At 42.7% G+C, this 24,377-nt stretch overlaps 1 protein-coding gene across 1 annotated transcript in view; it reads left to right on the plus strand.

Moving 5' to 3' along the window:
- The first annotated feature begins 13,007 nt into the window (after positions 1-13,007).
- LOC114642070 (uncharacterized) overlaps positions 13,008-24,377 on the plus strand; it is a 49,043-nt gene continuing 37,673 nt past the window's right edge. The window contains exon 1 of the mRNA XM_051932313.1: positions 13,008-13,186. The gene's annotated coding sequence lies outside the window, so the exon portion shown is untranslated. The remainder of the gene's footprint in view (positions 13,187-24,377) is intronic.

Here is a 24,377-nt window from a genome sequence, read left to right on the forward strand (position 1 = left end):
GATAAAGTATTTTATATGACTTGCCTTCTTGTTCTTCTTCTTTCAGCTGCGCCCGTTAGCCCAGCGTTTCTCAACCTTTAACTATTTGCAACACGAGTTTTCATAACAGTTGTAATTGCTCCCCCCCTAACATTTTTTGAAAGGAGCCCACTAATACCAATTTGTTCTTTTTAAATTAATGATACCTTAGGCTTTAGGATTTTAATAAAAATGTCTCCGACTGACTGTCTGAAATGCTTCATTAAAGCATCAAAATATAAAAAGTGAACCTGTCGTCAGCTTCGTAGTCCCACAAACGGCAGCATTCCATTCTGTTTCACATTTCCAGGATGTCCGTCACTTTTTATTACACCAGAAGGGGATGAGAAAAGAAACCAACAGATCACAATGTCTTATGATACAAAATGTTTTTTCTTTTACTTTTTGTTTAAATGCACTTTAGGAAATGAGTGCATTCAAGAATGGAGAATCTGCTCCTTTGTCAGCTAATCTTCACAGAATCTTAAACAAACAAAATTCTCTGAGTGTATTTATGGTTAGTAACATTTTTTCCCGTAACATCCTGGCAACGCCAGCTGATCCTGATCACGCCTTCTAGATTTTTCTTGTTGACTCTGTAAAAAAAGCACAATCTCTCTTCCATGCAGTCAACTGCCCTTTTTTTCCCCTACTTTTTATTTTTTTGTTTTGTTTTGTTTTAGGCCTATGTTAGTATGGAACACTACCTGGACTGGAAGCCAGTGGCTATCTGCAGCTTCCTTACTGTTTTAAAGAATGCCTCCTTCCATTGAAATTTACTTTTTAATTAAAAATCCTCCCTCTGTTTGAGTACTCAAATGAACGGGCTGCTCACTCAGTGTCGTGCCTAACCTGAGTTAGAATGAAGAGCTTTTAAGTCAAACATACAAATAAACCTGTTGCCATTTTTGCACAATTTTTTATCAATCGTCTCATCCTTTCAGACAACACCACATATGATGACACAAACTCTGTCAAGCACACGGTGGCAGATGACCGGGGAAGGTCCCCTACCAGGTCGCCCCTATGACAGAAGGACTGGGGGAGAGGCAGGGCCGGATTTTCCTATAGGCTAACTAGGCTTCAGCCTAGGGCCTCAAGATCAAGAGGTCCTCACAGGTGTCGCAGTGGTAGTGCTGCTGCTTTGCAGTAAGGAGACTGTGGAAGATTGTGGGTTCGCTTCCCGGTTCCTCCCTGTGTGGAAACCGCTTTGAGTACTGAGAAAAGCGCTATATAAATGTAATGAATAATTTATTATTAAGAGGGGCCTACATTCAAATTGTTAGCAAAATTTTATTATCTCTCATGTAATTTACAAACTTAAAAATGGAAGGTGAAAGGGCCTCATAAGTGGAATAGCCTAGGGCCTCTTTTCATATAAATCCGGCCCTGGGGAGAGGACATACTGGGCACAATAGATGGGAATACTTCGAGACCACAGGCTTTGAGCTTGTAAGCTCAGCCCTGCTGTGGACCGTGGTCACCACCAGGGGGCGCCTAGACGCTTTCTGGAGCCCTGGACGACAGCAAGTGCTTGGAAAAGCTGCCAGAAGAAGGTCTTTTGAGGTGCTGGAGTGGGATTGGGTACACCTGCGGTACTTCCAGGTCCCCATGCAGCACTTCCGCCACAACCGGAACCCAAACCGAGAGCACCTGGAGCACTTCTGGGTGCGGTATAAACAGAGGCCGCCTCACTCCATTCAAAAAACCGGAGTCGGGAGGTGGAGGACGGAGAGGAGTAGAGGCGGCAGAAGAAACGAAAGAAAAAGAAAGGAAGGAGGGAGGGAGGGACCGAGTTATTTGTAGCTGGTTTGTGCACTGTGTGCGGAGAAAATAAAAAGAAAGACAAATCAAAACCTCGTGTGCCTGTCTGTGTCGGGGCTGAGCCATCTCTGCTCATCTCACCTGAACTATCCTGGCCTTCATATCTCCAATTGGCATAAATGCTACCGGTGACATTGTCCTGATATTATATATATATATATATATATATATATATATATATATATATATATATATATATATACATCCATTTTCCAACCCGCTGGAGCCAATACCAGCCAACACAGGGCACAAGGCAGGAACCAATCCTGGGCAGGGTGCCAACCCACCGCAGGACACACACAAACACACCCACACACCAATCACACACTCGGGCCAATTTAGAATCGCCAATCCACGTAACCTGTATGTCTTTGGACTGTGGGAGAAAACCGGAGCACCGGAGGAAACCCACGCAGACACGGGGAGAACATGCAAACTCCACGCAGGGAGGACCCGGGAAGCGAACCCAGGTCCCCAGGTCTCCCAACTACGAGGCAGCAGCGCTACCCACTGCGCCACCGTGCCGCCCATATTATATATATTAATGTGCCACAATGAAAAAGGTGCCTCGATTACAAAATCCCACCCACACTCGTTATGTGCTCAGTTACTTCACTACGTCTCTTGTCACCCGCTACTCGGGTCCCGGAGCTCATTCACACTCACACTTGCAGTATCATAACATAACGGAGCTCAAGCAGTCAGTCACTCACTCATTCCTAATTTGGGGATCGGGCATTTTCTACACAGTCACCTTCTTTTGCGATTCAATTTTCCCAGCGTCGTATTAATTTTTTTAATGCCCTCGCAACTTTAAAAATGATATGCAGTAGATTCGTTTAGCGAATGCTTGTATTTATTATTATTAACAAAATATAATATAGTATTAACAAAAATAATGAAATTATACAATTTTGTAATGACCAGCGTAATAAGCAAATACAACTCCGAGGTACTGGAGTTTTCTTCGTTACGTAACAAACAGTGCCACGTCTTACAGCGCACACCTCCAAAACACTAAAAGAAAGCTTTCCGTAATCAGTTTATCTCCTGACTATTTATGGCAGCGATCTTACTCCATATATACGGGGGCTAAAGCTTTGATCGTCGGTTCAATCGTTGCCTCGGTGTTGCGTGTTTGTGGTCTAACTGGAGGTCTCTGGGACCGGAGATTTTCTTAGCAGAATTTAGTGAACCATCATGGGGGTGCGCCATTGAACCCTCCATTTACTTCACCTGCGAGTCTTCGGGAGGTCTGGCGTATAACACTGAAAAAATTATAACCTCCATTCAACTTAACATAATTAAGGTAATGATTCACACTTAATATTTTCAAACTGAACCAATATAATTCTTTTTAGCTTATTGATGCCACAATTTTTAAGTTGAAGCAAATCATTTAAAGTGATTGTGTGTAATTGACTTTTTTATATTGAAGTAAATCTATTTTTTTAAGTTGTTACAATTTAAAATTGTTTTTTGGTCATAATCTGTTTTGATGCTATTAGAAATATTATGAACATAACACATTTCGATGCTGTACTTTTTACATTTATTTAAGAATGTAGTGCAAATACACAAGCATTTTGCAGTGTAAATCTTAAATATACAATAAAACATTATTAAACGTTTCTACAGCTTTCTTGAAAGTATGTTTTATTACAAGCTCTTATAGATAGATAGATAGATGAAAGGCACTATATAATAGATAGATAGATAGATAGATAGATAGATGAAAGGCACTATATAATAGATAGATAGATAGATAGATAGATAGATAGATAGATAGATAGATAGATAGATAGATAGATAGATACTTTATTAATCCCAATGGGAAATTCACATTCTCCAGCAGCAGCATACTGATATAATAAATAATATTAAATTAAAGATTGATGATAATGCAGGTAAAGAACAGACAATAACTTTGTGTAATGTTAAATGTTAACGTTTACCCCCCCGGGTGGAATTGAGGAGTCGCATAGTTTGGGGGAGGAACGATCTCCTCAGTCTGTCAGTGGAGCAGGACGGTGACAGCAGTCTGTCGCTGAAGCTGCTCCTCTGTCTGGAGATGATCCTGTTCAGTGGATGCAGTGGATTCTCCATAATTGATAGGAGCCTACTGAGCGCCCATCGCTCTGCCACAGTTGTTAAACTGTCCAGCTCCATGCAAACAATAGAGCCTGCCTTCCTCACCCGTTTGTCCAGGCGTGAGGCGTCTTTCGTCTTAATGCTGCCTCCCCAGCACACCACCGCGTAGAAGAGGGCGCTCGCTACAATTGTCTGATAGAACATCTGCAGCATCTTATTACAGATGTTGAAGGACGCCAGCCTTCTAAGGAAGTATAGTCGGCTCTGTCCTTTCTTGCACAGAGCATCAGTATTGGCAGTCCAGTCTAATTTATCATCCAGCTGCACTCCCAGGTATTAATTAACAGTTGAGAATCAGGGTTACTTACCAGAAATCCTCCGTTATAAAAGTCTGCTACTGAAAATGCCCAGACCTGTATAGTGATGTCCACTCCACTCGGGAAAGTCGTCTTTTTTTTGGCAGTTGGAAAGCCATCACGCTGGAAAGTTCGAAAGGAAGAAAATACAACAAGCTCTTGTTGTGTAGTTTAGTTTCATTAAAACTATGGAAGCGTGTGATTTTTACACAACTTACTATAACGAGTGTCACTTTTGGGGGTGGGCAGCACGGTGGTGCAGTGAGTAGCGCTACTGCCTTGCAGTTGGAAGATCTGGGGACCTGGGTTCGCTTCCCGGGTCCTCCCTGCGTGGAGTTTGCATGTTCTCCCCGTGTCTGTGTGGGTTTCCTCCCACAGTCCAAAGACATGCAGGTTAGGTGGATTGGCAATTCTAAATTGGCCCTAGTCTGTGCTTGGTGTGTGTTTGTGTGTGTCCTGCGGTGGGTTGGCATCCTGCCCGGGATTGGTTCCTGCCTTGTGCCCTGTGTTGGCTGGGATTGGCTCCAGCAGACCCTGTGTTCGGATTCAGCGGGTTGGAAAATGGATGGATGGACTTTTGGGGGTTTTTGGGGACTGAGAGGAAAGCTAATGTTTACTTCAGGTACTGATAATCCAGAAATGCTGGTCCTGCATGTACCATTTTAAAATTTAGGATTTTCTGTACTTTTCCTCTTCCTACTCTTGACTCGCTGCCATGACAAAAACCCCACATGTAACATAATGTTCAACTCGTCTTAATGTCGGGTATGCATGACATCGAGCTATTTGGGGTTCCCCTTATTTCTGGATTTCCAGTTCCAAGAAAACCCTCATTTCTAGGTCCTTATTCACAGAAAAAAGTATAACCTCCATTCAACTTAAAATAATTAAGGTAATGATTCACACTTAATACAGTATTTTCAATCTGAACCAATGTAATTCTTTTTAGCTTATTGATCCCACAATTTTTAAGTTGAAGCAAATCATTTAAAGTGATTGGGTGTAATTGACTTGTTTTATACTGAAGTAAATCTATTTTTTAAGTTGTAACAATTTAAAATTGTTTATTGGTCGTAACGTTTTTATGCTATTAGAAATATTATGAACTTAACACATTTCAATGCTGTGCTTTTTACATTTATTTAAGAATCTAGTGCAAATATACAAATATTTTGCAGTGTACATCTTAAATATACAACAAAAAATTATTAAACGTTTCTACAGCTTTATGTTTTATTACGAGTTCTTATACTTAAAATTAACAGTTGAGAAACAGGGTTACTTACCAGAAATCCTCTGTTATGAAAGTCTGCTGCTGAAAATGCCCAGAGCTGTATAGTCACGTCCACTCCACAGGGGAAAGTGTTCTTCTTTTTTGGCAGTTGGAAAGCCATCACACTGGAACATTCGACAGGAAGGAAATACAAACAGCCCCTCGCACACAGCACACGAACAACCTAAAATATTAGGTTAACTGAAATAGGATTTTTATGTCTATCCCCTCCACTATAACTTAATTTGGTACAAACAAATTTACTTTGATTGAGATCTGAAACAAAATATTTCAAGCTATAGCACTAAATGACTAATCTTAAGTTACTTGAAAGAGAAAATTTACGTTGAATGAACAACATGAATGTTCTACTTTTATCAGTGAAAGCCCACATGGGGAGAACGACAGCATGAAATTATTCACTTCCAGAAAGTTTCTTATTCACACAAATTGTGCAAAGCAGTTACTTATTCAGCGTTAAGTCAGTCAAAATATTGCGCAGCATAAGGTGCGTCACTAAAGCGGACCGTTATTTGAAAAAAAAAAATAATAATAATTTTTCCATATTTTCTACCCAATGGGATACAAGAGAGTCACATCAATTTGAACCAACTTAGTTTTTAAAATTTTGTGACAAGACTGGTGCACTTTGTTAAATGGCAGTTCAGTTTTGCCCAGCTCAATGACAAACTTGGCACGTTGTCATGTCTAGGATATACTCTGATGTTTAAGGGGCACCATAAAGTGTTAGGTCAGGGGTCCTCAACTCCGGTCCTGGAGAATCCCAGTGACTGCAGGTTTTCATTCTAACCCTTTTCTTAATCAGTGACCTGTTTTGCGGCTGATTAACTTCTTTTTTGACTTGCTCTTGAAGACTCGGACCCCTTAATTGTTTCTTTCTCTGTAATTAGCAGCCAAACAATAATGAGATAGAAAATGATCCAAAACATGTGCAGCAAACTGCGTCCGTGCATCATTCAATATCTGAAAATAAAGAAAAATGAAGGTCTTAGGAATGTTGATCTGCTCAAAACATTTGACCAGAGCTCTTAGAAAAGAGAATCAGCATTTTCAGAAATGTCTGCTATTGCACAATGAGAGCAGCAACACGCCACGGAATTAAAGAACGGGTTTAATTAATGACAAGAATCCATCCATCCATCCATTTTCCAACCCGCTGAATCCGAACACAGGGTCACGGGGGTCTGCTGGAGCCAATCCCAGCCAACACAGGGCACAAGGCAGGAACCAATCCCGGGCAGGGTGCCAACCCACCGCAGATGACAAGAATCATTGACTAATTAAGCAACTGGTTGGAGTCTGAGGCCCTGACTGCGTTGGTCTTCTGTTGGCTCCCTCACTTCACATTTCATTTCTGTTTGGGTGCCATTGAAGGAAAAGAAATGAAGCAATTCAGCAGAAGATGAAAAAATTCAGGGGAACAAAACTTAATCAACAAATCAATTAAAATGAATTCAAAAGAAATGACCTAACAGCCAAAACAGGTCACTAATTAAGAAAAGGGTTAGAATGAAAACCTGCAGCCACTGGGGACCTCCAGGACCGGAGTTGGTGATGTTGGACAAGCCTCGTTTTCATGGCTTTGTGACAAGGCCGATGCCTTTGTTATATCTGAGTTGGGTACAAGGGTCAAATTGACAGGGAAAGTTGGCACGTTCCCATATCTAATGAATGGAATTAGGCTTTTAATAGGCACTGCAGAGGGTTAGCTGGCATTGGGCTACACTGGTTTTGAGGGAAGAAAAATGTCTTTAAAACGGACTGGCAAATCCCAACAGATTTCAATGTGATGTTCGACTGGCACTATACAGGGTTGTATGCCCCTGACCCACTCTAATTTTCAGAGAAAACAGTGGCGTAGCATCAGGGCCGGTCTTAGGCCACTGCAACCTATGCGGCCGCAGTGGGCCCCGCACTTTCATAGGCCCCGCGCTAATTCTAGGTGTAAATTATTAAATTAAACCATTATAACTTATAATCATGTATAGGTCAGCGTGTTTATTCTGTTTTTATGTTTTTACAGTGTTTTTTATCTATTACGTCGTTGTTTCAAGTGATTACGACAAGTAAATAAAATTAAAAAAAAATTGTAGCTGCTCGGGTGCTTTATCTCTAAACTCGTCATTTAGGGGAACTTGGGGTAAGATGAAACAGACACCGTTCTTAACCTTATGATGGCTCAGCTCAGTGAAACCAATCAAATAGGAGGAGCTATTTATGGAGATGATGTTATCGATTTTTTGGATGAATAGTTTGAAATTTACCGGCAGTGGTTTAAATTTTCTCTTTTCTGCCAGACGAAGATTTTTTCACCGGTGAGTAAAGCTTGTTCCTCAGAAACAAGCGTTGTATAAAATTCGAAGATCCTGTACATTGATAACCCACCCTATGTTAACAGTCAGCCATAGAATCATCGGCACGTCAACTTGTATCTTTATATAATTTGTTTTATGAATAGTCTCTCATTTCAAATGTTTAAGATAGTTTTACAAAATAAAATAATGTGATTCGTCTATCCAAACGATTGTTTGGGGTAAGATAAAAAAAATTTTTTTTCACAAACACTTGCTCAAAACGTACCGATTCATCCCTAAGCGACAAGCGCATGCATATGCAGATCATTAACAATAATTTGACTGAAAATTACTGGTAAAAAGCAAAAAATGTGGATTTGACAAGGAATTTTAAAAAGTGGTTCATCTTACCTCAAGTTCCCCATAATTGGTAGACTTAAGGTATTTTTTTAAATTTTATTTACTCGTAATCAAATGCAAACGTGACATAATCAAATGCAAATTGTCGTTCAAACGTTAAATCACGTAATCAAATGCAATAACGACGTAATAAATCAGTAAATACTTTATTTTGTTCATTTTTCATTTTTTTTAACTGTGGCATGTGGTGAAAGAAGCTTCTCGCGCCTCAAACTAATCAAGAATTACTTGAGGTCAACAATTCACGAAGATAGATTGAACAATTTGGCAATTCTTGCTATTGAGCGTGATCTATGTAGGAAACAAAATTTTGATGATATACTGTATGACTTCGCTACATGCAAGGCTCGTAAAGTTAATTTGATCGTGATTTTGTACTTAGTAAAGAATGAATAAAATGCAAAGATGAATTTATTTTCTAATACAAAATCTTAATTTTCACTTATTATCCTTATCCCTACCCCGACTGGGCCCCGCGCAATCTGTTTCGCATAGGGCCCCGCAATTGTTAGGGCCGGCCCTGCGTAGCATGCGGCAAGGGGGGACATCTGTCCCCGGGCGCAGCATCCAGGGGGAATCATTTTCAAATTTTCTTTCCCTTCCCCATTACATTTTGGCAAACAGGAGGGGGCACGAAATCTTCAGTTGTCCCCGGGGCGCTGAAAACCCTACGCCTCGGAGAGAAAAGTGAAAACCTTTGTTAAAGTGCAGTTGAGTTTTGCTGTCCCAGTGCGGTTACATGGGTGAGACTGACTGGCAAATTTGGCAATGAAGGACATTAACTGTGATGTTTAATGGACACCATAAAAGGCTAAATGGCGTTGGACCACCCTACGGGGGTCACAGTTTTAAAAAAAGTGTAGATGCCTTTGTTGTTGTTCCAGTTGAGTTTTGCACAAACCAATGTGACTACCTGGCTCAGATTGACTGGCAAATTTGTCACATTCCCATTTTTAGGATTAACTTTTGATGTTTAACGGGCTCCATTTTGTCACCCTTATTTTCATAGCTTTGTGACAAGGTTCCTTTTTTATGTTGCAGAAGAGATTTGCCTGGACCAGCATGCATTCATGGGCCATGTTGGCTGGCAAACACGGCATAAATCCAATGAACAGGTTTCACTGTGATGCTGAGTTGCCTTCACAAAGGGTTAAATGGCACCCTCATTTTAATAACTTTGTGACAAGATAGCTGCCTTTTTTAAATTTCAGTTCAGTTTTTCTTGGCCCAACATGGTTACTTGGGTCATACTGACAGGCAACGTTGGCACACTGTAATCTGGTGAATGAGATTTATGTGATGTTTAATTGGCACAGACAATAGAAAAGATAGAAACAAGTGATTTATCCTTCCTGGGATAGGCTCCTGCTTCCCTGTGGCTCTGCGCAGGACAAAGTGGGTTTAGAAATTGGATTGATGCATGGATAAATATGCAAATAAATAAATAAATAGTCAAGTCAAGTTGGGGAGCATGCACCGGTCCAGTATGTTGCCGCACCCACCACATGACGAAACCTCCCGGGGTCCTGGTTGGCAACCCCTCAGGCAGATACGCGGTTTAGTCCCACCCTTCAGAAATGACCTTCTATCTGCCACAGCCAGGTATACGTGGGCGACCCCCTTGGCCTGGTCCAGCCACTCGGGTCCCCCAACAATGAGGAACCTCTCCTCGCGGGGAATCGCGCCATAATAAATAAATAAAATAAATACATACATACATAGAAAATAAATTAAAAGTATTGTGAAATGTGACACTAAAAAATGATAACAACATGATCTGCAAGTATCCTCTTTAATAAAATCCCTCTGTGCGTCCAGGTGTCCGTGCGTGGGTGTCTTCTGGTGAAGTGCGCATGCGCGGGCACGGAGCGATGCGCGATATTACTGTCAGAGAAAGTTAGAGGCGTTTTACGGAAATACAAACCAGTATTACTGCGAGAGGAAATTAAAGGTACGCATATTACAGCCACATACAAGCCAGTATTACTGTCACAGAAAATTAAAGACACACAATACACGGCGGCAGCCCACGAAGAACGGTCAGCTCAGCAAGTAAACAGCAACAAAAGAAAGGCTGAAAGAAAGAAAAATACGACCAACAAAAAGAATGAGGTCAAAGTCCCTTGCCATTTAATATAGACTGTACCTACTAATGTTTATGCACTACTGTTCTAGCGCCCGTTATTGTAACGGGCTTAATGACTAGTATAAATAATTAAATGGGCCACAAAACGTGCCTTTTGTGCCTTATTTCTTTGTGGCAGTCAGCCATTTTCAAACCCACTTAGGGTCGCGGGGGTCTGATAGAAACTATCCCAGCCAGCAAAGAGTGCCAGTCCATCGCAGGGATTACACACACACACACACACACACACACACACACACACACACACACACACACACACACACACAATTTAGTTCCGGCAGCACCTAACCTGCATGTCTTTGGACTGAGGGAGGAAAACCCCGCAGACAAGGGGATAGCTTGCAGACTCCCATATTTAATTTTATTATGTAATTATTGTCATATTTCACAGTTCTTTGGTTTATTTTGCCCCAAATATTCCTCCATTATAAGGGCGTAAAACTTCTCCCCACTCAGTCGTTAATCCAACTCAGTGCTTCCGCAGCAAAATCGAGAGCGAAAACAAAAAACTCACTTAATAGCCGGGCCGACATGCACGAGGGGGCTGCTTCAGAAGTTTATATTATGCAAAGCCCCCTATTTATGTCGGTTTTGTAGATATTCATATCCATCCATTTATAATTCCGTTCATCCAACCCCAAATCCCAATCCTAAAGTTGAGAGTCTTCCGCAACATTTCGCTCTCCTAATACAACTGTAATACGCATCTGGATACTCGGATACGGCTTTATGTAAAGTTTAAAACGCACAGCCGTTAATTTGTCGATGTAATTATTCCACTTTTAACTGTTAGCTGCATATTGTCATTGTTCAATTAATTTCATTGTGTCGGTATTTTTTGTGTTGCTTTTTGCCCTTTGGGGAAACTGTAAGGGAGCCAAGTATGAAGTACGATTGCGGTCAACAATAACTCAATCATTCTGCCTCTGTGGCGCATGCGTAGTAACAAAAATCGATTGTGTCATTTTGCTTCACTTCTTCCTCGGTAGCAAGCATATCTTTTAGAAACGCAAACGTCATTTTCAGAAGCAAACGTAACTTTTAGATGCGCAAGCGTAAAAAGTAACTTTGACTTAAAGTATTACTCCAGCGGCACGGTGGCGCAGTGGGTAGCGCTTCTGCCTCGCAGTTGGGAGACCTGGGTACGCTTCCCAGGTCCCCCCTGCGTGGAGTTTGCTTGTTCTCCCCGTGTCTGCGTGGGTTTCCTCCCACAGTCCAAAGACATGCAGGTTAGGTGGATTGGCGATTCTAAATGGGCCCTACTGTGTGCTTGGTTTGTGTGTGTCCTGCGGTGGGTTGGCACACTGCCCGGGATTGATTCCTGCCTTGTGCCCTGTGTTGGCTGGGATTGGCTCCAGCAGACCCCTGCGTTCGGATTCAGCGGGTTGGAAAATGGATGGATGGATCTTACTCCATACAAACCCTCCTGCGGACTGTCTCTCGACTCCCTACTCAAAACGTCCTCCTTTTCTCTTCACTTCTCCGTTCACTCATCTCCACTTACCCAGTCCCATCACTTATAATGTTCATTCCACACTTTCTGTCTCCCACACAGCGCATCAGAAGCTGCCTGCACGTCACAATATATGAACAAAACATAATATAGTAGAATTTAAAAGGAAAATTACAATGCAGAAGAACGTTAACTTTAATACAAAATAACATTACCGTCAGTGGTTTCCATTTTCAACACCCTTTTATCAGTTTTGTCGGCATCACGCTTTAAATCGTTCGCTGTTGTTCTTCCTACTCCACAAATTGAAGCAATCCTTGAAGCGCTTTTGTTGTTTCGTAAACGTTTAATAATTTCATTTTTGTGACAATCCCAACACCAGACGCATATGTTTATCTGCCATAACAATGCATAGTAGTTTACTTATAACAAAAGAGAAAAGCTACGAAACGCTATTAAAGCTAAAGGTATGTAACTGACGCTGTGATTTCAAAATGCGGAATGGCACGTGGTGCTGCGGATAAACACTACGTGCTAGCAAAAGGGAGAGAAGTTCCAAAGTGCGGAGCTCGCATCGTATCCTTCAGCGGTATTAATAGACGCTGGCGACCACAATGTTTATTTATTTATTTATTTTTTGCCCTGACGGTTATTGGAGACTGATGGTTAATCGAGTGACGGATAATCGAGGTTTTACTAAATATAACATTTTTCATTTTGTGAGAATGGCTTAAAAAGTTTGAGAACCCCTGATCTAAAGCGAACGAAGCACGTGACGCACCGCCTCCTCTTTTTTGACCACTGGCGAGCCGGGCTATAACCTGGCAGTATATCAGACACACGGCGGAGATTCTGCCATCATCATCAGTAACAGGATTTACACCTGGTGAGCTCAGTGGGGTCAGGTTAAGGCAGGAAGTTCCATTTTTAATTCTCAGTGAGCAAAAACAGCGGTCTGCTTTCCGTGAGTAAGCGCGTTTGTTGAGAAATCTCAGAGTGGACATGTCCCCGCTGCTACTTAAAAGAACAAGACATAAACGAGTTGTCCAAAACAAACACACGACGGCTTATTTAAAATGAAAACCCCGCCTCATCATCCCTAACCAGCACACGCCCACCCGACCCCCGGCAGTATTCATACGTGGCTTTATCAACCCCTTGCCAGACGCCGCAATGAAGTCTGCTGGGACGCGCATATGAGACGCGTCTTTGTGTCTTTACGGCGCCGCCTTTCCTTATCCATCCCACCTTGTCCGGTTAAAGGGACGACAGACAGCCTTGGAGACAGAGGTAAGAAGCTTATGAACCGAAACGGACTTCTGTTTGTTTCAAAGCAAACTACCTAAAGGAGTAGCCAGGTCGATTGATTGTTTGTTTTACCTGGAAGGCTACGACTTTAGAGGACTACTTGTGTGGCAACCCACCCTATTCCGGTTGTTCCGCTACGAGTTGCTGGTCTTCCCTCCCAGAACACCTCATATTACAGAAATAAACTAGCAGAATTAAAGGAAATCCGATTCAAACATGGGAGGGAATAAAATCATTCATTGACTCAGCTTACATGGCCATGTTAATGCAGATCGCCGCTCGAAGAACGCATCACCAGTGGGCTCAGAATTAATATAACCGGCAACCAGGAATGTAGCGCGTGCCATGCGGCAGGGTGTCCTGATCGGAAGGTCTTAATAGTAACAGCGGTGTATCTGTCAGTCGATGGTTATGAATAACACTGATAATATTGCGCACGGTGTCCATGACATCCACCCACTCTAACCTGCTTATCCGGTTCAGGAAGACGCAGTGGATCGTCCAATCGATTCTAAAGACACGCAACAACATTTATTTTTACATCTTTGGGGGCTGCGGGGAGGGGGGTCATATTGGGTTGTTTCACAGGACGGGTAACAAGTCCTTCACCGAGCCCATTCGGAGTCCTGAAAGTGCGCCACCGGGACGCCCTGCCTTCGCACAAAAGGGACAATGCAGTGACGCAAACCTTCACCCCTGGGTTGGCCCAAAACAGCAATAAGTAATGCGCCATGTAGGCTGCTCTTTATATCCATCGAAGTAACGTGTGGTCTTTAACATGAGACATTACCGGTGTTACTATAGTACCATCCACCGAATGATGCGCTGCTGTTACTACGAAGACAATCCCATATATCAGTGGTTCTCAATCTGTGGGGCGCGAAGATGCAAGAAAACAAGAATCAAAAATATGAAAAATACATCTATTGAAACCAAAACAAATGAACTTAAACTACATTCTGATACTAGAAAAATAAATATAGAGTTAAATGTCGATAAAAGTTAAGTAGGTAAAATAAAATATGCATCTATGATAAATCATTAATTAAAAAAGAACAAATTGGTGTTATTCGGTTCCTTTAAAAAAAAAAAACGTTAGGGGGGCGCGATTAAAACTGTTATGAAAACTCGGGTCGCAAATACTTAAAGATTGAGAAACGCTGCTCTCGTGCTGGCTCAACGTTGGAGGGGCGGAATTTCCTTGAAACGCATACAAAACAATTCTTGGCGAGATATCGCTTATCTTTTTATATGCATCCGTCTCGCAGAGCCCCGTCCCACCTCCGGATCGTCACAGCAGCCTTTTTCTATCACAGTGCGTCACGTGCTTCGTTCGCTTTAGCTCAGTAGTTCTCAAACATTTTAAGCCAATCTCACAAAATGTAATGTGCGATATTATATATATATATATATATATATATATATATAATAATATGATGGATTGGCGATTCTAAATTGGCCCTAGTGTGTGCTTGGTGTGTTTGTATGTGTCCTGCGGTGGGTTGGCACCCTGCCCAGGATTGGTTCCTGCCTTGCGCCCTGTGTTGGCTGGGATTGGCTCCAGCAGACCCCCGTGACCCTGTGTTCGGATTCAGCGGGTTGGAAAATGGATGGAGATATATGAAGATATATATATTATATAAAATTCTTCTATAACCGAGCGCACAATAGTGACAGAAGTGGAGCCGCGGCTTGCGTATCGACTGCCTGACAGACACGCACTTGGAAGCGCCGCGCTCTCCTTCAAAGAATCTCTACGGAGATAACCACCCGCGCTTTCAGTAACGCAACACAATTGTGAGCGTCCATTAGTCAATACACATTCATGCACGTCATTTTTGTTCACTTCCTGAAGGAAGCTTTATTGTAAATGATCTCGCATCATTGATTCGCTTTCTTTTTGCCGTTTGAACACGAAGCTTAGTGGACTGGTATTGCTTAAGAAAGACATCTGTTGAAATTGTTCATGTAAGGTGTTGCTGCTATTTGAAATGTATATAAAACTATAGATTTTGCAACATTTTTTTTTTTATATATATCGCCTTATGCAATTTAATGTATCAGGAATTTGTCAGATTTCCCATACCCCTTGGGGTCTGAGCACAGGGTCAGCCATTGTACAATGCCCAGGGTGCAGTTACAGCAGGGGTGGGCAGATTCACTCCTGGATGGCCGCAGTGGCTGCAGGTTTTTGTTCCAACCCGGTTGCTTAATAAGAAGCACTTATTGCTCAAGTCACACTTCTGCTTCACTTTATCTCGCTTGTTAAGATTTTGAGCCCTCATTGCTTATTTTAGTCTTAAACAGCTGTCTTGGTCTTGGTAGCTGGGCGGCAAGGGGGGACATCTGTCTTGGTTTTTAATTGCTCCTTATTAGCAATAAGATGCAAATGACAAAAGACACCAGCATTTCTCCATCTAGCTTGTTTCCATTTACACCCAACGTGTATTTATCGTGCACTGTTTGGTTTAATTAAATACTTGGAAGGAAAGCGAAGAGAAAAAAGTAAAGCACTGAGAATAACTCGTCTGTTTTAGACTTGAAATCATTTGGATGATATCTTTAGAAAGGAAAACAAAATCTAGGATATGAGAATGACTTGACATGGCAGAGTTAAAGCACTAACAAGCCATGCAATTAAATAATTTAATAATTGTTTTTTAATTAAGCAACTGGGTTGGAACAAAAACCTGCAACCACTGCGGCCCTCCAGGACTGAATCTGCCCACCTGTGGATTAAGGGCATTGCTCAGGGGTCCAGCACAGTATGCTCTTTTAGCAGTGATGGGGATTTCGAACTGACAATCTTCCAGACACCATCACTGATGCTTTTGCCTCCGAGCTAATTTGAATTTGTGTGGATAGCAGTTTAGCTGGGACCACCGGAGTGCTAGTTAGTGGGCGGAAAATACAAAGCTGTTGAGCAGAGTTTGGAGAAACCCTGTTTTTTTTTTTTTTCAGTCATTTAGAGAGAAGCGTCAGAAACTGAAACAGGGAAGTAGACCAACAGCAAAAAAAATATGTGCTCAAGAAGTTGAACAACAAGAAGAGGTTTATATATTTGTGGTACAGTAAGGTGTCAACTGGCCCGCTGGTGGTGTAGAAACCACATGGGCTGTTGAAGAAGCTGGCATGTGGGGTGGCAGCGGCGGGTTACTATGAAGCCCCTGAGCTGCCTACCAAGTGCACGTGTGTGACATTAGTGACTCGTAGTGTTGGATTGATTTTGACTTCAGTATTGATACCATCTTTTGGACTTCAGTACCGGTGCTAAAGCAGTTTAGAAGCAAAAAACGGTGAACTCCAAACCTCCCATCTTACTGCATCCACCCTGGTTTGTCGCACAATCCAAACCAAACCTCCGTGATGTGGTGTGCCATTGCAGTGCTCTATGCACCGCTTCCTACTTGATAACAGTGAAGTCCGAGTTACACTGAAGCAATGAGGTGGTGGACCCCCCGTGAAGTCCTGATAGCATCAAAACAATAAATCCCTCGTGAAGTTCTGAGTGCGTTGTTGTTGTGTAGTTCAGTTTCATGAAAACTATGGAAGCGGGTGTTTTTTCCACAACTTACAATAACGAATGTCACTTTTGGGGGGTGGGCAGCACGGTGGCGCAGTGAGTAGCGCTGCTGCCTCGCAGTTGGGAGATCTGGGGACCTGGGTGGAGTTTGCATGTTCTCCCCGTGTCTGCGTGGGTTTCCTCCCACAGTCCAAAGACATGCAGGTTAGGTGGATTGGCGATTCTAAATTGGCCCTAGTGCAGGGTGTCGAACTCCAGGCCTGGAGGGCCGCAGTGGCTGCAGGTTTTCATTCTAACCCTTTTCCTCATCAGTGACCAGTTTCCACTGCTAATTAATTTCTGTTCCCATCATTTTAATAGCCCTGTTCTTAAGGATTCAGTCCTCTGAATTTATTCCTTTCTTCATTAAATGGCAGCCAAACAGAAATGAGGCATGAAACGAGATGACCAGCTAAATCGGGTCTTCAGACTCCAGCCAGTTTCACAATGAGAAGCAGATTCTTGCTGTTAATTAAACTCGTTACTTAATTCCATGGCTTGTTGGTGCTCTCATTGTGCCACAGCAGACATTTCCAGAACTGTTAATTTTTCTGTTTTTCCTAAGACCACCCTCACAATGTTATGGTGAGCTGAGAGATCAGCCTTACTGAGACCTCCACCTTTCTTTATTTTCATATATTTTGTGATGGGCACAGGTGAGCTGGTCATATGGATTCTTGTTTTGTGTCTCGTTATTGTTTGGTTGCTAATTAAGAAAAAGGAAACAACTAAGGGGCCTGAGTCAAAGTAATTAAAATTAAGGCAAAAGAAGGTAATCAGCAGCAAAAATTGGTCACAAATTAAGAAGATGGTTAGAATGAAAACCTGCGGCCACTGCGGCCCTCCAGGACCGGAGTTCGACACCCGTGCCCTAGTGTGTGCTTGGTGTGTGGGTGTGTTTGTGTGTGTCCTGTGGTGGGTTGGCACCCTGCCGGGGATTGATTCTTGCCTTGTGCCCTGTGTTGGCTGGGATTGGCTCCAGCAGACCCCCATGACCCTGTGTTCGGATTCAGCCGGTTGGAAAATGGATGGATGGACTTTTGGGGTTTGGGGGGGGGGGGGGGACTGAGAGGAAAGCTAATGTTTACTTCAGGTACTGAAAATCCAGAAATGCTGGTCCTGCATGTACCATTTTAAAATTTAGGATTTTCTGGACTTTTCCTCTTCCTACTCTTGACTCGCTGGCATGACAAAAACCCCACATGTAACATAATGTTCAACTCGTCTTAATGTCGGGTATGCATGACATCGAGCTATTTGGGGTTCCCCTTATTTCTGGATTTCCAGTTCCAAGAAAACCTTCATTTCTAGGTCCTTATTCACAGAAAAAAGTAGATAGATAGATAGATAGATAGAGTATAACCTCCATTCAACTTAAAATAATTAAGGTAATAATTCACACTTAATATTTTCAATCTGAACCAATGTAATTCTTTTTAGCTTATTGATCCCACAAGTTTTAAGTTGAAGCAAATCATTTAAAGTGATTGGGTGTAATTAACTTGTTTTATACTGAAGTAAATCTGTTTTTTAAGTTGTTACAATTTAAAATTGTTTATTGGTCGTAACGTTTTTATGCTATTAGAAATATTATGAACTTAACACATTTCAATGCTGTGCTTTTTACATTTATTTAAGAATCTAGTGCAAATATACAAGTATTTTGCAGTGTAAATCTTAAATATACAACAAAAAATTATTAAACGTTTCTACAGCTTTATGTTTTATTACGAGTTCTTATACTTAAAATTAACAGTTGAGAAACAGGGTTACTTACCAGAAATCCTCTGTTATGAAAGTCTGCTGCTGAAAATGCCCAGACCTGTATAGTCACGTCCATTCCACTCGGGAAAGTCGTCTTCTTTTTTGGCAGTTGGAAAGCCATCACACTGGAACATTCGACAGGAAGGAAATACAAACGGCCTCTCGCACACAGCACACGAACAACCTAAAATGTTAGGTTAACTGAAATAGGAGTTTTACATTTATTCCGTCCACCATAACATACTTTGGTACAAACAAATTTACTTTGATTGAGATCTGAAACGAAATATTTTAAGCTGCAACACTAAATGACTAATCTTAAGTTGCTTGAAAGAGAAAATTTACGTTGAATGAACAACATGAATGTTATACTTTTTTCAGTGTTAATCAGGAAGTTCTACTCTTTTTCTAAGACAAATGACATGTTTTTAGATCTCGGGTACTCCCTTCCTTCAACTGTCTCAGCGTTAATTAAAGGGGAGATGTTGGACATGGCAGAGCACTTCAAATATCTGGGGACAATCATTGATGATGGGCAGAACATTGATCTTAGATAGACAGATACTTTATTAATCCCAATGGGAAATTCACATTCTTCAGCAGCAGCATACTGATACAATAAATAATATTAAATTAAAGAATGATAATAATACAGGTGAAAAAACAGACAATAACTTTGTATAATGTTAAATGTTAACGTTTACCCCCCCGGGTGGAATTAAAGAGTCGCATAGTTTGGGGGAGGAACGATCTCCTCAGTCTGTCAGTGGAGCAGAACGGTGACAGCAGTCTGTAGCTGAAGCTGCTCTTCTGTCTGGAGATGATCCTGTTCAGTGGATGCAGTGGATTCTCCATAATTGATAGGAGCCTGCTGAGAGCCCTTTGCTCTGCCACAGATGTCAGACTGGTCAGCTTCATGCCAACAATAGAGCCTGCCTTCCTCACCAGTTTGTCCAGGTGTGAGGCGTCTTTCCTCTTAATGCTGCCTCCCCAGCACACCACCGTGTAGAAGAGGGCGCTCGCCACAACCGTCTGATAGAACATCTGCAGCATCTTATTGCAGATGATGGACGCCAGCCTTCTAAGGAAGTATAACCGGCTCTGTCCTTTCTTGCACAGCGCATCAGTTTTTGCAGTCCAGTCTAATTCATCATCCAGCTGCACTCCCAGATATTTATAGGTCTGCACCATCTGCACACAGTCACCTTTGATGATCACGGGGTCAATGAGGGGTCTGGGCCGCCTAAAATCCACCACCAGCTCTTTGGTTTTGCTGGTGTTCAGGTGTAGGTGGTTTGAGTCGCACCATTTAACAAAGTCATTGATTAGGTCCCTATACTCCTCTTCCAGCCCATTCCTGATGCAGCCCACGATAGCAGTGTCATCAGCGAACTTTTGCACATGGCAGGACTCCAAGTTGTATTGGAAGTCCGATGTATATAGGCTGAACAGGACCGGAGAAAGTACAGTCCCTTGTGGCGCTCCTGTGTTGCTGACCACAATGTCAGACGTGCAGTTCCCAAGACGCACATACTGAGGTCTGTCTGTAAGATAGTCCACGATCCATGCCACTAGGTATGAATCTAATCCCATCTCTGTCAGCTTGTCCCTAAGGAGCAGAGGTTGGATTGTGTTGAAGGCGCTAGAGAAGTCTAGAAACATAATTCTTACAGCACTAATGCCTCTGTCCAAGTGAGAGAGGGATCGGTGTAGTATATAGATGATGGCATCCTCCGCTCCCACCTTCTCCTGATATGCAAACTGCAGAGGGTCAAGGGCGTGTTGAACCTGTGGCCTAAGGTGGTGAAGCAGCAGCCTCTCCATGGTCTTCATCATATGTGATGTCAGAGCAACAGTCCGAAAGTCATTCAGCTCACTAGGACGTGATACCTTTGGGACTGGGGTGATACAAGATGTTTTCCAAAGCCTCAGGACTCTCCCCTGTTCCAGGCTCAGGTTGAAGATGCGCTGTAGAGGACCCCCCAGCTCCGACGCACAGATCTTCAGCAGTCGTGGCGATACTCCATCTGGACCCGCTGCTTTGCTGGCACGAAGTCTCCTCAGCTCTCTGCTCACTTGTGCTGTTGTAATTATGGGTGGGGATGTCTCTCCTATGCTGGCATCAGCAGAAGGATGTGTGGAGGGTGCAGTACTCCGAGGTGACACAACAGACACAAGTTCAAGCACAAGACCTGTTTATTACCAGTGGGAAACGCTTCTCCTTCACTCCCCACTGCTGTAACCACAGTCCTACACAACAAACCACTTTGCCTTCTCACGGTCTCTTCCTCTCTCTACTGCCTCCACTCCTCGCTCAAGCTTCATCCTCTTCCTCCCGACTTTGCCTCTTTGAATGAAGGAGGGCTGCTCCTTTAATAGAGCACGCAGAAGTGCCCCAGGTCTCCCATAATCTCCTTCTGGGTGTACTTCCAAGGTGTGGTGGCAGTCCTTCAGAGGAAGGCTCATCAGTTCCCCATGTGCCCCCTGGCAGTAGCCACGGACCCCAGCAGGGTTGAACTTCCATGCTCGGTCCAAACCTGTGGGACCATAACAAGCCAGTGAGACTTCCCTCTGTCATCTCGGAAGACATAATTCCCCCGTTCAAGTTCACTCCCCTGGTGCTTCCATCACAGAGGCATCCCGGTCAGGTAAGAGCCCCAGCCATCCGTCACAAAGGTCAGTCTCTGTATTCAGAAAATAATAATAAAACATCTTAACAACATTATAAAAACTAGTAGGGACTTTAAAGGTTTGAGTCAGCCCTCCATCACCGAACGGACTCACAAACAGGTTGGGGTGAGGACCGATGTGATTCTGTCACACAGACGCCATTGTTTCTTTAAATTTCAGCTGTTGTCATCTGGCTGCAGTTTCAGGTTTCAGAATGTAAAGAGCAACAGGTTTAAGAAGTAATTTGTCCCCAGGGTTGTAAGCATTTTAAATTCTGCTATTTATAGGGCTGCTGTTGAACGCTGAATAATTAATTATTGTCTTGTGTACTGTTAAAGGTAATTGTGAGTCTTTGTATTAATCTTGAGTGCGTGTACTTAGATTAAGTTTAATCGTCAGCTGTTGTGTCTTTGCTTATTTTCTTGTATCTTTGTAACAATGTCTTATGGTTTTGTATATTCTTGCTGCAAACAAATTTCCCACAGGGATAATAAAGTTCACCTAGCCTAACCCTTATGATAAAGAGTAAAGCACTAGACATCTTCAGCAAGAAACGGTTAGAAGGACGTGAAGTTGGGGAATCCACATCCATTGACCCCAAGGGTTCACCCGATAATAGCAATCCCCAATTTTTCTGACCCCCTGGATCCTGATATCGGCCAATGTAGTGTCGTTGTCTGCTGTTTTGAGGTTGCTCATCATGAATACAATCACATTTGTGATATTTGATTCTTTACCAGTGGCCCGAGTCCCCTAAGTGTCACTCCCAGAAGGTAAAAGTGACAAATTTCAAACATAAGCATGTGGGGTATCATTTTAGACTACGTCAAGGTCAGTGATAGGAATTTGATGTTATTTTTGACTTTTGATCCTTTTACTAGCCCTTAATGGATCTCAATTAATGGATCTTCAACACAATCCAACCTCTGCTCCTTAGGGACAAGCTGACAGAGATGGGATTAGATTCATACCTAGTGGCATGGATCGTGGACTATCTTAAAGACAGACCTCAGTATGTGCGTCTTGGGAACTGCTGGTCTGACATTGTGGTCAGCAACACAGGAGCGCCACAAGGGACTGTACTTTCTCCAGTCCTGTTCAGCCTATATACATCGGACTTCCAATACCACTCGGAGTCCTGCCATGTGCAAAAGTTCGCTGATGACACTCCTATCGTGGGCTGCATCAGGAGTGGGCAGGAGGAGGAGTATAGGGACCTAATCAATGACTTTGTTAAATTGTGCGACTCAAACCACCTACAATTGAACACCAGCAAAACCAAGGAGCTGGTGGTGGATTTTAGGAGGCCCAGACCCCTCATGGACCCCGTGATCATCAGAGGTGACTGTGTGCAGATGGTGCAGACCTATAAATATATTGGAGTGCAGCTGGATGATAAATTAGACTGGACTGCCAATACTGATGCTCTGTGCAAGAGAGGACAGAGCCGACTATACTTCATTAGAAGGCTGGCGTCCTTCAACATCTGCAATAAGATGCTGCAGATGTTCTACCAGACGGTTGTGGCGAGCGCCCTCTTCTACGCAGTGGTGTGCTGGGGAGGCAGCATAAAGAAGAAAGACGCCTCACAGCTGGACAAACTGGTGAGGAAGGCAGGCTCTATTGTTGGCATGGAGCTGGACAGTTTGACATCTGTGGCAGAGCGAAGGGCGCTCAGCAGGCTCCTATCAATTATGGAGAATCCACTGCATCCACTAAACAGGATCATCTCCAGACAGAGGAGCAGCTTCAGCGACAGACTGCTGTCACCATCCTGCTCCACTGACAGACTGAGAAGATCGTTCCTCCACCACACTATGCAACTCTTCAATTCCACCCGGAGGGGGGGGGGGTAAACGTTAACATTATACAAAGTTATTGTCGGTTTTTCACCTGCATTGTTATCACTCTTTAATTTAATATTATTTATTGTATCAGTATGCTGCTGATATCTATCTATCAATCAGAAGGTGACAAGTGACAACTTTCTATTACAATCAGGAATATTTAGACTTCAAACACTGAAACTGGAGCACACATTTTTAATTTTTCAAACATTTGACGCAGCTATTCTTGTTTGTTCTGTACTTCTACCTCATGAAGTAAATCATTACAATTCTTATGAATACCCCGAATTAGGGTGGCTAAAATATGTTTTTGTTTCTGAGAACGATGAACTGTTTCACCGAACACATCGAGGTACAGGTCTTGCTTCCCATGGAGGATGCAGAGATATTACTCAGCAGTATAAGCACAATTTCTAATTCAGTGGCGGTATCGTACCTGCAAGCAGTGCCAAAGGTGCTCTCGATGGCATTGTGACGTAGCAGTGTGACACAGCGAGTGCATGAGGTGTTGTTTAAATTTGCCTAATTTATGGGTGGCTTTGAGGTCCATATTTGTTTGCTTTTATTCTTTACAGCAGGGTTTGATAAGGATTATTGCAGGGATTTATAAGGATTATTGCTTGCACTAAAACAATGGTGGACAAGAACATGATGACAGGATGAAAAAACGGAAATTAAAATCGTACAAACCCAAAGTGTAACCTAACTGCCCAATTTTTGCCTGATTATCGTCACTAACTGTAACACAAAGATTTGTTTATTTTGCTTAGAATTACCCACCAAGGGGTACAGGACATCAGCAATGTGGCCATATTTAACCCTAAGGTAATTGGGCTGACCCTTTAATTTGACCCGCAGAGACAGGAAGCCTGACCAATCAGAACGTACGATGATCTAAAGCGTCGCTGAAACCCATAGAAAGAAAATGGTGGTTCAATAGCCCTTCACTGTCCCGTGACACATAACACGTAGAAAACGAAACTAAAACCTGCGAAATGCAACACTCGGGACCCCATTAAGTAAACTGGTACCATAATGGGATCCAAGAAGAGGATTATAACCATAATGACAGCAAAACCTAAGGCCATGTAGTAAACAGGAAAAGTTGGCGCCCAGAGCCTCTGAATAGAAGAACAGCATGAACGAGTGCCTGTTGTGCTCATATGTGCCCCCTTCAGGGTGGCATGGTACTGTCTGCCTCATCTTGTGCCTTTTCACTGCGGCTTTATGTCTGACCAGCAAGACTAAATATGTCACACACATTCATTAAAGATATTAGCCAGACTGTGGATAGTCTGGGTGTATAACAAACGTGTCTGCAAACCTTATG

Source organism: Erpetoichthys calabaricus, chromosome 9, assembly GCF_900747795.2.
Source record: "Erpetoichthys calabaricus chromosome 9, fErpCal1.3, whole genome shotgun sequence".
Classification (NCBI taxonomy): domain Eukaryota; kingdom Metazoa; phylum Chordata; class Cladistia; order Polypteriformes; family Polypteridae; genus Erpetoichthys; species Erpetoichthys calabaricus.